Below are 14,470 nucleotides of genomic sequence, written 5' to 3' on the forward strand. Positions count from 1 at the left end.
CAAATTTCCCAAAATCTTGAAAAGGCACGTAACACGCAATATTAGTCAGTGTCTTTTTGTGTTGGTTCGTCGAGAGATTTCTAGCGAATAAAATTTAATATTTTTGTAACATATTTGTTTAAATCGTGAATAATAAAAACATCAATTCATAGTTTGTGTCTGTGGTGACTGTTTCCGTGTTGTTGAACGATAAAATGTCGCGACAATTAGAATTGGAAGCAGTACAACGATTAAACGAGGTAAGATGGTTATACAAATCTTTTCCCACCATTACTTTGAGCGTCCTAAGAATATATGGCATTTATCAGATTTAATTATGCCCCGTTTACTCACAAATCTTTTTGTTCCACATGCATATTTACCATTTTAAATCATTTATGGCGTCCCTGGCCTACTGAAATGTCATACTTTTGATCAGGACTGTAAGTAAAGTAATTATGAAAATTATCGCAATTTTTAATCGGCCGAACTCAACTTTGTCACCGTTAGTTTTCGAGAACGATTTAAAAAATATGACACTTCGATGCCGAAGAAAGCTTTAAATAATATAGCCCAATCATTGGAATCCCACAAAATGTTATTTTAATAACTGACGAAGTATGTACCATACGATATATGTATAGAACCGAATTAATAACTACGACTGTATCTTCGACCAATCGCGGGGAGACGCAATCGCGAGGAGAGACGTCAACGAGAGTCGTAAATTCCCGTTACGATTATAATAATCGACGCCACGAGTTGATCGATCTGCTGATTTCCGTTAAGATAATAGGGGTGATTCAGTTAGTATAACACTGTGATTCACAGGATTATAAGGTTTTTATTTCCAACACTTAAGTTACACTGTTGAGTAGATATAAATCGTAGATGACACTTTGTCGCACGAAGATAAGATAGATATGCACAATAGAGCAAGGCTCTTGTAGTTGAATTTAGTATATTAGTGAACGTAGCACTGGAGGATACTTAATAGAGGAGGTGAATGTTCGATAATCCCGAGAACCGACTTGGATAGTTGATGTGCGATGTTCGATAATCCCGAGAACCGACTTAGATAGTTGATGTGAGTTATACTCCTCTGGCGTTGTATAATAAGTAAAGTTGACTTTTCGTTCTTAGACTTAGACGTTAGGCGTTAGATTTTGACCCTTCTAGCGGCGTAGAAGAAGTTGACTTTTCTAGCGGTGTAGAAGAAGTAAGGTACAGTGACGATGCTATGTCGGAGGAAAGCTAGCGATGGGTGTGTCTAGCGCATGGGACCATCGGATTTATTCATGACATTTTTGGTCAGAAAAGTGAGGGCAGTATACATTGCTGGATGAGGAAGGTTGGTGGACTAGGAAGGGTCTTAGCCGCCCTCGATAGAAAGTTGCTAGTGGGAAGCATCGTACGTGAGAAAAACTAACTTTCCCTTGTCAGGCCGCAGTAGACAATAGTCTTTAGAAAATAATTTGGAAAAACGATATTTGTTCGATTTGAAGGACCTTAGCTAGCAAATAACTGAGGTTTACGATGGGTCCTTGAGACTATCGAGGATACGCAGTAAGGATGAGCGGATATCTGGTGTTCGTTTGGCCCGCGGTGTATGGCCTGGTCTAGGTAGAGGGTCGCCCGACGTAACAACGACAGTACTGTAATCGATAACGTACTGCATTTCCGATCAACGTAACTAATTAACACAGGAGAAACAAATATTTCCAAAGTATTATGTACCACCATAGTGTACAATATCGCGTACACTAATTACGTGGACTCCGGAAGAACGGTATCGGGTGTTCAAAGTAGAAGATATCGTACTCAAATGGAACGTGTCTTATATAGGTAAAGTCCTAAAACTAATATTAACGACAATTTTAGACGAAGAACGGGTCAATTTCGACAAATTTTTATCTTTTTCAATGAGATTCAGTATCCTTTATGGCATAACTTTAGAAGCTACCCATGGTGGAACCGCTATCTATACACCAATGAACTCTATTTTCCAGAAAAAAATTTACTTAGAAAAAAAAAACTTTTGACTGACAAGCATGTAATGTTACATGATAATCCGTTGCACATGTAATACCTTGCAGATAGTATCCTTGTATGATCACAGATAGATTATCATTTGACGTTACCAAGGTTATTGGTAGGATGGCTAGTCATCTGACCGCCATAAAAGTTGCCATGAACGCAACGTTGACTGTAATCGAGAACATTGTCCTTTATGGGAGTCTCCAGAGGAATACGATCGCTTTGATCTAAATCTGTACATGTTAGTGGTGATCTTTAACTCTTATATAGACAATATCACGCTTCTTTAAGAGTCGATTACTTCGTTCGTTGCTTGGTATTCGTATCGGAGATGAATTAAAATTCCTAACGGAAAGAATATCGTTTTTATCTTTTGGTACTAGCGACTGCAATTAACTATATTTAAACTAAAAAAACATGAAACTTTTCTTTTCATTTTGGATCTCTTTCATATCCTCTTCTATGAATTTTTATATATGTACATTGTGTATTTTGTCATAGCTTTGGTCAATACATCCTAGCATTAAATTTATTTTTATTTATTCGCGATGATTACTCCACGTTTGACTTCTGATACTATTTTATCTACATGTTGTAGGTTTCCATATAATTTTTAGAAAAGGATTGTAATCTTTCTACGGCAATTTAAATTTCTATGTTTTATCGTGAAAATGTGCTAACTTTATTTTCCAAAATGAGAAAGCAATTATTTTCAAGCAATGTAGATTAATAATAATAACAGTAGAAATAGTAATACTACTACTACTACTACTACCACTACCACTACTACCACTACTACCACTACTACTACTACCACCACTACCACTACCACCACTACCACTACCACCACTATCACTACCACTACTACTACCACTACCACTACTACCACCACTACCACTACCACCACTACCACTACTACCACTACCACTACTACCACTACCACTACTACCTCTACCACTACTACTACCTCTACCACTACTACTACCACTACCACTACTACTACCACTACCACTACTACTACCACTACCACTACTACTACCACTACCACTACTACTACCACTACCACTACTACTACCACTACCACTACTACTACCACTCCCACCACTACTACCACTACCACCACTACTACTACTACCACCACTACTACCACTCCCACCACTACTACCACTACCACCACTACTACTACTACCACCACTACTACTACTACCACCACTACTACTACCACCACTACTACTACCACCACTACTACTACTACCACTACTACTACTACCACTACTACTACTACCACTACTATTACTACCACTATTACTACTATTATTATTATTATTGTTGTTGTTATTGTTGTTATTGTTGTTATTGTCATTATTGTCATTATTGTCATTATTGTCATTATTGTTGTTATTGCTATTATTGTTGTTATTGTTGTTATTGTTATTATTGTTATTATTGTTATTATTGTCATTATTGTCATTATTGTCATTATTGTTATTATTGTTATTATTATTATTGTTATTATTCTTATTATTATTATTATTATTTTGAAGGTTTTGAAGTTGGTATATTTATCGTATTATCATGTACATTAATTCATCGGTGTGCCTATCCACGTATTAATTTTACCTTTGATCACACAGTGCCACCGCGTATGCACTTAAGACTGTTCATACAACCGATATCTAAAGTGACATGTCACTTGCTTGTCAAAGGCCAGCGATAATAGTATATTCGATATTCCCGTGCAATTAGACTTGGCCAGTGTCTTTATGTATATCATCCTCGTAACGCTTCTGTTTATAGCATGAAATTACATCATTTTTAATTCTGAATCTCTTCACATTTTATTCCTATAAAACAGTATATTCGACTTTTTTTTTCATTGGATCTTCTTTTACGGTATTCCGATCATTTCAATCGTTATCAATCTTAATAATTTGAAGATCGTTAAAATTAAAAAGATATTTATGCATTTATATAATCATTTATATTACGTAATTATATTTATATAATATATAAGAAATAACGTATCGAATAAGATGAATAATTGAAAATATCGATCAGTATCGAGTAGCTATATCGGACGATCGAACATAAAAGATAGCAATGAACGAAATATCGAACAGAGCGTATTCAATCTCGTTAATGTTTTAATAATGGAGATTCTAAAGTAAGAAAATCTCATCAAGTACCTAACAACATTCGAAGATGGTATCTCACTGGGGATAGCCATCCACATGTTATATTATTATACCACTAAGCTATAATATTTTACCAAATGTCCTACTGGACAAATTGTAAAATTTAAATAAATAAATAAAAAAAAAAGTACCTAACAACGAGCCACCAGCTTTACGCTGGTCATCTCCATTAGTATTTCTTCGCACTGATACACGTCGCTATTATTATGATATTAATACAGTTTGCTTTAGAAAACATGTTTCATACGTAGTTAATAGCGTTCTGAGACAATTACCGAAATCGTCAACGAGTTTTTCAACGATTCGATACACTGTTCCCTGTAAACTGTGAATCGATAATCGTCTGTGCTCGCGTTCATCGACAAGAGTAAATTAATATTCGTGCAATCGCCCGATGTAATTCAGACGTGGCATTCCCAATTAGCACCGACTAATTTCGCGGCCTGCCGCGATCGGTTGTGTTACGTGTATTAGTATTGAGTTGCCGCACGGAGAACTTCCCCCGTTAACCCGCGAGAGATTATTGTTGGAACTTGAATAACGGGCATGCCTTCGATTCTCCATGACCGTGTTAAGTTCCGTTCGATGTATATTAAATTTCCACATGGACGTCCGCTCTTCGCGCAGCATTTCTCTTCAAATTCGAATTGCAATGGCCCACATTTGCCGGCGAACCATTTAATTTTCTCTTTCCTTGTGCCAATTTTACCACTTTGTTCCCTTTATTTCACCTATCTATTTTCTGTTTTCTTCCTTTCCACGTAATCGTTTTATTTGTTCAAATATTTTATCTACAAAGAGTCGTTCTAAATATTCCGTGTTCTTTTTATGGGTGCTTTTCCTGTGATATTTCCTACTAAAAAAATTCATGACTATGTCCTCACAATTCATATGGTCATCGAACCATTCTTTTATATCACCGGGCATAGCAGTGGTATACATATAATTCTAATATTTATGATGAAATGCAGCTCCAGTTAAAACCATAGAAATACCGTTAGTCCATTCACTTTCGTATTTCCAACAATTTGTTCCATTATTCCACATATGAATTCTAGATGGAAACTCTCTCCATACTATTCGGACTGGAAACTCTCTCCATACCTCATAAGCAAATTCTATTTCATCGGCAGTTAACATAATAATATCATCATCTATTGATAGAACTGCTTCAGTTTCAATTTCGTCATAAGGACCCATGTTCTTTTTCTTTTTATAAATAACGTTAATTCACATTTGTTTGTTTCGAGGTATTTAAGAGCTTCCTGATAATCCTGATAGGATGATCCTGAATATCCTCATACGTTTATATGGTTTATTGATAGCAAAATCAATGCATCAACTTTAAGTAATTATTTTAGAAATAATACGCGATCCATATTCAAATTACCGCACCTATTACCCTTCACAAATCGTAACGTCTTCGAAACTGAAATATTCAAACGAAGCCAGAAGACGCACTCTTGCACGAGAATTTATCAACTAATAACATATCGATAAATTGTCAAATCGGATAATTAGTCGACTTATGATTCGTAAAATTTACATATATAATTTCATACCATTGAATTTACTAATGGCAATAAATTGTAACCTACGAGTCGTAAAATTTCACGAAACGGCGTTAGTTCGATCGTTCGAGGAGCCTGGTTTCAGAGTGACGATAAATTAGCAACCACAGTTCGAATAGATTCTCGATTCCAATTCCAACGAATTATCACCTTTCTTTGTCGGACCATTAATAATAAACCGCGACAATTTTCTACGAAGTTGGGGAATTGCGAAAAGTCGAGTAGAGTATCAGGATGAGTCAACGTTTTCCATCGCGGCCAATTTCCACAGAATCTTAGTTCTGCGTCGTCTAAATCGCGCGTCCTATTTGCAAAATGGCTGGCGCGAGTTCGTCGCTTCGTTCGGTTCTCTTTGTCCCCGGTTGGCGTTCGCAGATTTATTTTCGCAGACTCGAATTAGTCGAGGGTCAATGACAAGCGCGATGAAGGTAGTTAGCGCGAGCGTTAGCACTTTTAAGTATCAAAAGGGGGATATTTCTCGCGAATGGACGGAGAAGAGAAACCAGAGGAAAGAAAGAAAGCGGTCGGGCAAACGATAGAGGGCGGAGACGAGGAGCTCCATGATGGAAGGAGTTGACGTTTTGGTACTGAAATAGCTTTTAAACCACCACGAGTCGAAAATAGTTGTGCTATTCCTTCTTAACGCCCTGGAGCATAGGGCGAGGAGAAGAAAGCCCCGTCTAGAGGGTAGAGAAGCTAGAAAACAACGTACTTACGATCTCTCGTGTATCCATTCAAACCCGATTATGCGAAAGAGAGAGAGAGTCTCGACTGGCGCTTAATATTTGTTGCATCAGAATATCGAAATAATTCCCACCATCTATATTTAATATTTTTGACCTTTAACTATACGCACGTCATCGTATTCTTGTCATTTACAAAATGCACAGTCTCACGGATTATTTGGTAATTTTATTTAATAAATCTCTATCCTGTACAGATTAATTCAACGTAACTATTTTTTATTAATCTATATAACTGCTTTATATATGGGCACTGTTGGCCATAAATATCAGGACACCTGTAGATATTTGGCATAAGCTGAATATTTTTCACTGCTTTCACTTTCAAGTTATTTATAATTTCTATAAAATATTAAACAAAGTACAATTTGTCAGAGTTCTTCGATAAATGTAACGAACCTAGTCTAATATTTATGTGTTGTTTGTTATGATTCTTTACAATCGAAGGTACTGAAAAATCTCTCGTTAGATATACCTAATCGTGTATAAAAATTCAGATATTTTTCACAGACGAGTCTGTAGATAAGGTTAAACTGCTGCAGTATGTAAAAGGATACGGATAATTACCGAATCTGAAGGGAGAATATTGGTTGCGAATATTCATAAAATTTTTCTCACAGTCGTTTGCTTTTAAAGATTGTTTCTGATTTGTAAACAAATATATACCTTACATTTCATCGGATAAAATAATCGTAAAAATTGAGCAGACTATATTTGGAATGCTTCGGTCATTTATGCTTCATTTTACACGACTTGCGAGCGTAGATCGCCAAGTATTCGATAGAAATACGTTTTTCTACCGGTGTAATCGACCGTGTTTGTTAACCGTATCGATAAGTCGAGTATTAAATCCAGTTGGTGATTAGCGTGCTGTGTGTTAATTTTGGCGTGCTATTTTTTTCGCTTAATTTTTGCATGGATATTTCCTGAAGGACATGAAGCTTCGTACAAAAGAAGGCTTATATATTGTTTCTAATACGGTGTTTTTTGTTCTTCATCTTTTTTAAGAAAGAGAAGGACGAGCAATTGGAAAGTATAAACAGGTGTACGGTTTACTTTGGATGCCCTCGACATTCATTGCGTGCTTTACGAAGCGTATAGTTTGCTTTTTTTTTGTAAAAAGCGTTCCACCTTTGTCGAAGCATCATAGAGTCGTTAATGTAATCTATCGGGTATTTTTTACCAAGCTACGACGCAACTTTCTTTGCAAGTTAAAATATCGGGCGAGTACAGTGTTTCGTTTTTAGAGGAATTTCGAATTGTGTCGGATACGAGAAGATACGTATAAAACGTCTATGGAAACGAGGTATTTATTAAATGAAAAAATTAAAAACGAATTAAACAACTAGATTGTAATTTTATATATTATACCACGGAACATTAACTATAGATATGGGATTTAAATAGAGATTTATTTCATCCATTAAGTATTTTTGCATTTTATATATTCCGTGCATTTTTTTCTTTCAATTTCCCACAAATTCATAAACGTACACAATCTAGTAAGAATGGGATTTATTTAAGAAAAATCAGGCATTTTATTCTAAAAATTGAATCTGATATAATTGGTCGCTAGAGATAGTCGAACGTGTTCATTTCATGGAAATGTATTATACATGGTTCCTTTTCAAAGATCCAGCGATCTTACGTCGAGGAGAAAAACGTTTGTGGATTTATGGTTGCTTCCCTCGAACAAGTCAAAATATCGCGGTCATTATTTTCTTTTGTGGACTACATCAAGGTAGACTGCGATTTATAAGAAGTATTTTACTCTGACACAAAGCAGTTTTCCATATTCTATATACTTTCCGAGTAAAAGATATTAAAGCTGGAAGAAACGTTACCTATTACCTTCGTGTATTTCGTTGCTTACGAAGTAAACGTATGTTCCTCCATGATATTCTATTAATGCAATTAATTAATGCAATTTTTCTTTTTTTTTTTGAAAAACTTCGATACTTGATTATCACTATTAGCGAAACGCTATTACGCTTGCAATAATTCTCTTGCACGTTTTGATAAAAAATATTCGATATACAGTGGCTCGGCATACTATTTGAACTTTTAAACGTATGTACATTGTGCGCGTTATATAAAACTTTTATACGTGTAAAAGATTTCGAAATTTTATTGGCACAGTAACGAGACACGACTGGCACGATTGTATCGGTAAAATTCGAAACTAGTCCGGAGATGAACATGTACATCGGTTGGAAGATGAGCTATTGCAAGAAATATATTTATTAAAAAATTAGTATACAGCAAGGATAGACATTTTAAGCACGTAAGTGTCAAAGATGGTCCCATCGAATATCGAGGTATATTTATATAATGGATAATTGACCGTTTAAATATTTTTGTGATCTCTGCGAAATATATGTACTACGTATATATTTGTACTGAATATTTTCCAATTTCTGCACATATTCTCAGATTTGTTTCAAACTTTACCAATAAAGCCATATTATAGTCGTTACGATGTTAATGAAATTCCAAATGTTTCGTGTAACGTACGTAACACACGTGATATATTCATAAAGCGCGTCTGTGTGTTTCGAATACTTTCGCGAGCCATGCCACCACAGGTATTGCTTCATCGTTCTCGAAATTTATTCTCTCAACGAGATACGCATATCGACTTTCTTATCGTCTTAGAAATATCGATTCCTTCTCGGCAACGTGATTAGTTACGAAGGGAAAGTTTCCGCCTAGTTTCTGAGAAATCATTTAGAACGTACGGGTTCGATTCTCACAATAGTCTTCTGATGAAACCGCGTAAGCAGCATTTTGCTTTTACCAACGTTTTCCTTGGAATTTTCTTTCATCGAAAGTTGTTCTGACTTCTGAAAATCTGGCTCGACAGCAGTCACTAACAACCTAACGATGCGTTCGTTATTTTTTTACAGAAACAATGTTTCAGGCCAAGAATAACATCTTCTTTCGCGTATTATTTATTTCGAATTTGAGATTAAACATCGCCAACTTTCTTATGAATTTAATCGGATATCTGTGAGCGTAGCGATGCCACTGTTGGCTTTATGGGAACATCTGTTGCTGTTTAAAGATGTCAGTGCCATCGGAATACCAAACACGATGCGTTTCGTTGATTCCTGATTAAAAATTCCAAATATCTAGTTACCTTAACCCTTGTGAAAACGTTTTACCGTTTCAGCACGCGTTTCGACGATGTTTTACGACGATGCGAACGTCTTAGGAAATGTTCGTCGATAGAATGGGGTTTCCGAAATTAAAGAAACTAAAGGATTCGGGTAACAGTGGTTACGAAATATCGAAATGTAGAAACCATTCGCGTTAGTAATACTCTTGGCAATCCTCTTTTTCGGGGAAAGGACCGAAAAGAAAAATATTCCGTCATCTTTTTACAAGATATTTTATAAGATATGATTTAGCACGTACTTGAATTTTAATTTACTTAAAATACACTTCAAGTTTCGAGGAATTTCTTAGATATCTTTTATCGAAAAATTACGTTAGATCGTACCGTATCGCTGCCTTTAACGCTGTTTGAATTATTCGAACGTTATATTCGTTGAACGTTATATTCGTCACTGTTCGCAGGGGCTGAGCCTATTATTATCGATATGGTCCCCCTTTCGATTCAGGATATTCTCACCATTTTTCTTCCTAAATTACCCATATCTCTCTCCAACTATCACGCGCATCTGCAAAAATCCCAAACGTTTCCCTTCAACCCTAAGTTACAACTTTCGCGATGCTTATATTTCAAACTACGTGTTTCCATTGCCTTTTGCATTCCAATAGCCCTTTCGACCAACTTTCAACTAGTACTTTTACCTAAACCGTAAAAGAAGCCACAAAACGGACTTCAAATATCCAGGATCATCCGTTGAATCAAATAAATCCATCCTTCCGTCGCACAGGTTCTAGAGAGCGTCGAATCTCATAAACAAGTTCTCTTCACCAGCAGCAAGCTCTCCAGTGGAACAAAGAAACTTTCCCCTCTAGTGTCTCTAATCCTGCTGGTCTCAGCGTTCTTTCAAGATTCCGAGTAGCTCGTAAAACGATGTAAAACGGGAGGCAAAGGTATCGGTCGCGCGAATCGTTCCGTGGCTCGTAAATGATTCGTAGCGGGACGTTTTCCTGCGAATCCGTGAAGATAGCCAGGTTTAGAGAGAGAGAGAGAGAGAGAAGAAAGACTTTTTAAGACGGAGAATCAAGGCGGTGTAAATAGTAAGCGCAATAGTATACAGAATTCAATACCTTTGTATTATTAGTATATTTTCGCACTGTCCGTAAGGAACGTAAGTCGATCGTGTCTACGTCTAATTTTTTTATTGGTCTAAGCTTTAAGAGAACGTAAATAATTTTTCAGCTACCTCTTGAAGTATCTACGGTACTATATTAGCAGTTTTTAAGTCGGATGTTTAAAAGGTTTTCCAGGAAGCATAAAAATTTGCTTCGAAGAAGTTGACGAGTGAAATTTCGTTCGGGGCGAAGACAACTTGGTTTATCTGCGGTGGATTAAATTTCAACAAAGTACAATATATTCTATACAAAATAATACGTCAAGGATGGAAAATCATAGTGGTGTAAATCGATCTGTCGTCATTTTCCCTAAAATGGGCTCCATGTTTATTGTTACAGAAAGTTAATTTTATCTTTTGAAACCGCGAAAGCGTTTCATAGCGGGAAGTGAAATTATAACGTAATTGATTGTTCAAACTAGTAGGATGACAGTTTGAAGGATTGCGACATCTGGTTCGAAGCAAAATTCTCAAAATCTTGACTTACATCGCTGTGATTTTCAACCCGCCAAAAAGAGAGAAAAAGAGAGAAAAAGAGAGGGAGAGGGTGAGAGAGGCGATTCTCTACATCGGAGAATTTGGACGTTGGCCAGCCGTCGACACGAGGTTCGCCGAGCGTCGCCGCGAGACATTCCGAGCTGCCACGACGCCTGGCGTCGCGACGTCGCTGCTCAGAGGAAGCTCAGTGTGCCGCGTATCGTCGAACGTGCATCTGCGTGTCGTATCTCCTCGCGTATACTTTCGTTCGTTCTGTTCTTCCATTTCTTCTGGTGTCGGTCGGTTACTTGGTCCTCGGCGCACATGCGATCGAGACATGTGACGACGAACGGCAAGCTTGGAAAATGACGAGTAGATCATTCGATGCGATCACCGGCCACCGGAAGTGGTAAACGCGAGCCAGTGTTTTTTTTAGGACTGTGGTAATCATACAGATTTCATAAACGATCGTGTTAATCGTCGAAGAGACCTCGATCGATCGGACTTTGTTGAAAAAAGAGCAAAGGATCTTTCATCTTTTTATTCGTTCCTCTCCTTCTTTTATATTTGAAAACAGAATATTATATCCCATGCTGGAAAGTAACGGGGCTTCGACGTCTGTTTCTGTTTCTCTCGTTCGTTTTTTGATAATTTTATTTAAAATTTAATTATTTTGTTGAAATTTCGGTTGATAGCTGACGCTTAGATAATGGAGTTTCCGAGGTATGGCTTTGACGTTGGAAGCTCGTACGAAATGTGCAGAGTTTACGTGTTTCGATCGTTGCTCCGATACGTTACCAAGGACGAGTAGAATGTTTCCTGCCATGGAGCATATTTTACTTAAAAAATCGTAATTGAAAGATTAAAAAATAATTGCTGTATCGATAAACTTTCACACAAGTATGTGAAAACAGAGCTAGATAATAGATGATACAATGGGAAGAGCTTTTCATTTCTTTATGAACGTATTTGCCCTAAATTCATTTCGATTCAAATTCAAATTCGATTCAATTTTTAATTTATTACTTTTAATTTATTATTTTTCAATTTCAATATTTGGGAAAGAAACGCGATCGTACTTTTCTAACGATACGCAGAAGGTCGGGTCGATTTGTATCCCAATCGACTGTTTAAGGCAGTAACATTTACGACGTCGAAAACGATCCGACTATGTAATATTCAATTTGCATCGTTACAATTCCCAAGGGAAGATGGAATTTCAATCGTGCATCTGTTTCGCGCACGATCGTCGGGCGTGGATGCGGTGTTTAATGAGGTTGCCAGACATTTGATATACGGGATAATGAATTACGTGAGTTTATCCCTTAACAAGGTCGAATATATAGCGAAGAGGATACCGAAGACTCGTTGTCTGACTCTAGTTTTTGTTTCCTCGAAGGAATCTGGAGAGATCGATCGAATTTCCAATTCTGACGCATTAAAATGTCATAAACGCTGTCATACGATATTATTTGCATATTCGAACGAGAAACGTATAAAATAGTCGTAAGCGTCGTGAATTTTTCAAATTTACACGACCATTGAAACAACTTTTCTACTCGTGATAGATCGGGGCTGACGAATGTATTTGGACACTTAGCATAGAAAATTTTGATACGTGTATTGTTCGCGTTACGTAGAATATTTTTATTAGCTTTGATACGATCCGATATGGCCATATTGATAAAATTTGAAACCAAGCTGAAAATGCATCTGTATCGTATGTGTTATATGAAACGTATTATACGAAACGTTTACAAATTTCATCAGCACTGTAGCGAGACACGACTGTCAGGATTATTTTTATCAAATTTGAAATCAATCTAAAAACGTACGTAGAAATTACGAGACATATACTGCAAACATATATTTTAATAAAAATTAAATACACGGTTGAGAAAAATAATTAATCGCGATAGCTGCGGAACATATGTTTGCGCTAAATATCTCGTACGAGTCGTGTGTATCGTCCGTATACATATTTTCAGATTTGTTTTAAACTTTATCGATATACGATCACGATGATCGGCTCTCGTAGTGCCAATGAAATTTCAAAATATTCCAAACAACACAGATAGTCTATTCGCGAAAGGTTTCCACAAGTGTTCGAGTACTTTCGCGAGCTACTGTAATTTCGAAAGATACTTTAATTTTATAAATGGCGGAGTTCGTTCGAGTACCTGTAGTGTCAAGCTTGCAATTCATAAAATTTATCATGCGCCTCGAAGCTCGTAAACATAGCGGAGAACGCACAAAGGCTGATCTCTTCCACTTAACGTTGCACTTCAAGCGCAATAAACGTGTCGTTCCTCTGCGGTGAGAAAGAAAGAGAGAAACTGCGAGAGAGAGAAAAGGAGGATGATCGATAGATAGTTTTCTCTAATAAAAGTCTTATAGACTATTGGTGAAACTGTTGATGGACTGGCTATAACGTTAATAGCCCCTTTAATTCTCCCGCTAAATATAGACAACTACAATTTCGTCTCTATCCTCTACGTATACTCTTCGCTCGTTTCCGGATCTATCGTTCGTCAAATAACGACATAATTTATCGCAATTTCTAACTCTTTTGTTTCGTTCGTCTTCTTCGGGCGAATTTCTATTCGTTTCCTTCCGTGCAATGGAATTTTACATTTTCTCCTTTCTCATTTAACTTCCCATCACTGTTTGTCGTTCCAATTTTACATTACGTAAATGGGAAAATATCACGGATATACTCGAATATCGAATCACCGGATAATCCAGCGTGTACGTGTTTTATATTTCTTCGAGCAGCTCGACGGAGATGAATTCCCCTTTAAAATATTTCGTCGTACCTATATCTTCTCTTATTGCATACAAGGTGTTACAGATTTTAACGGCGAAGCTTTCTCGGTACATCCAATGGGTCCAAAGAAGAAAAAAATGTTAAAGAAATCCAAGTCGTTCAAGACCTAATAAAAGAGTTATGACTAGAAAACGAAATACGAAGGGAACAAAGAACTAGCGGTTACCGCGATACAATGTAGAAGTAGACCGGAAATATTTACGTTTAGTCTATTTATGCGAGCTGTGTTTACTATTCGAGATCGTCAATGATTTTTGAAGCGAATATCTGCCAGTACTATTAGCAAGTTGTTCGGCTTCGTATCGAAATACAGCGATTATTTACGAATCTAGGGAATTCAAATACGCGCTTCGTT

The 14,470-nt window shown here is 36.8% G+C and overlaps 1 protein-coding gene across 2 annotated transcripts in view; it reads left to right on the forward strand.

The window, feature by feature from the left end:
• Nucleotides 1–11,476: 11,476 nt before the first annotated feature.
• The window catches only part of LOC100746374 (GTP-binding protein RAD), an 80,793-nt gene continuing 77,799 nt past the window's right edge, over nt 11,477–14,470 (forward strand). The window contains exon 1 of one of the 2 annotated variants that reach the window (XM_012384102.3): nt 11,477–11,731. The gene's annotated coding sequence lies outside the window, so the exon portion shown is untranslated. The remainder of the gene's footprint in view (nt 11,732–14,470) is intronic. The other variant, XM_024366698.2, reaches the window with a different exon arrangement.

The sequence above is a fragment of the Bombus impatiens genome, unplaced genomic scaffold, assembly GCF_000188095.3.
Source record: "Bombus impatiens unplaced genomic scaffold, BIMP_2.2 scf_0233, whole genome shotgun sequence".
Classification (NCBI taxonomy): Eukaryota; Metazoa; Arthropoda; class Insecta; order Hymenoptera; family Apidae; genus Bombus; species Bombus impatiens.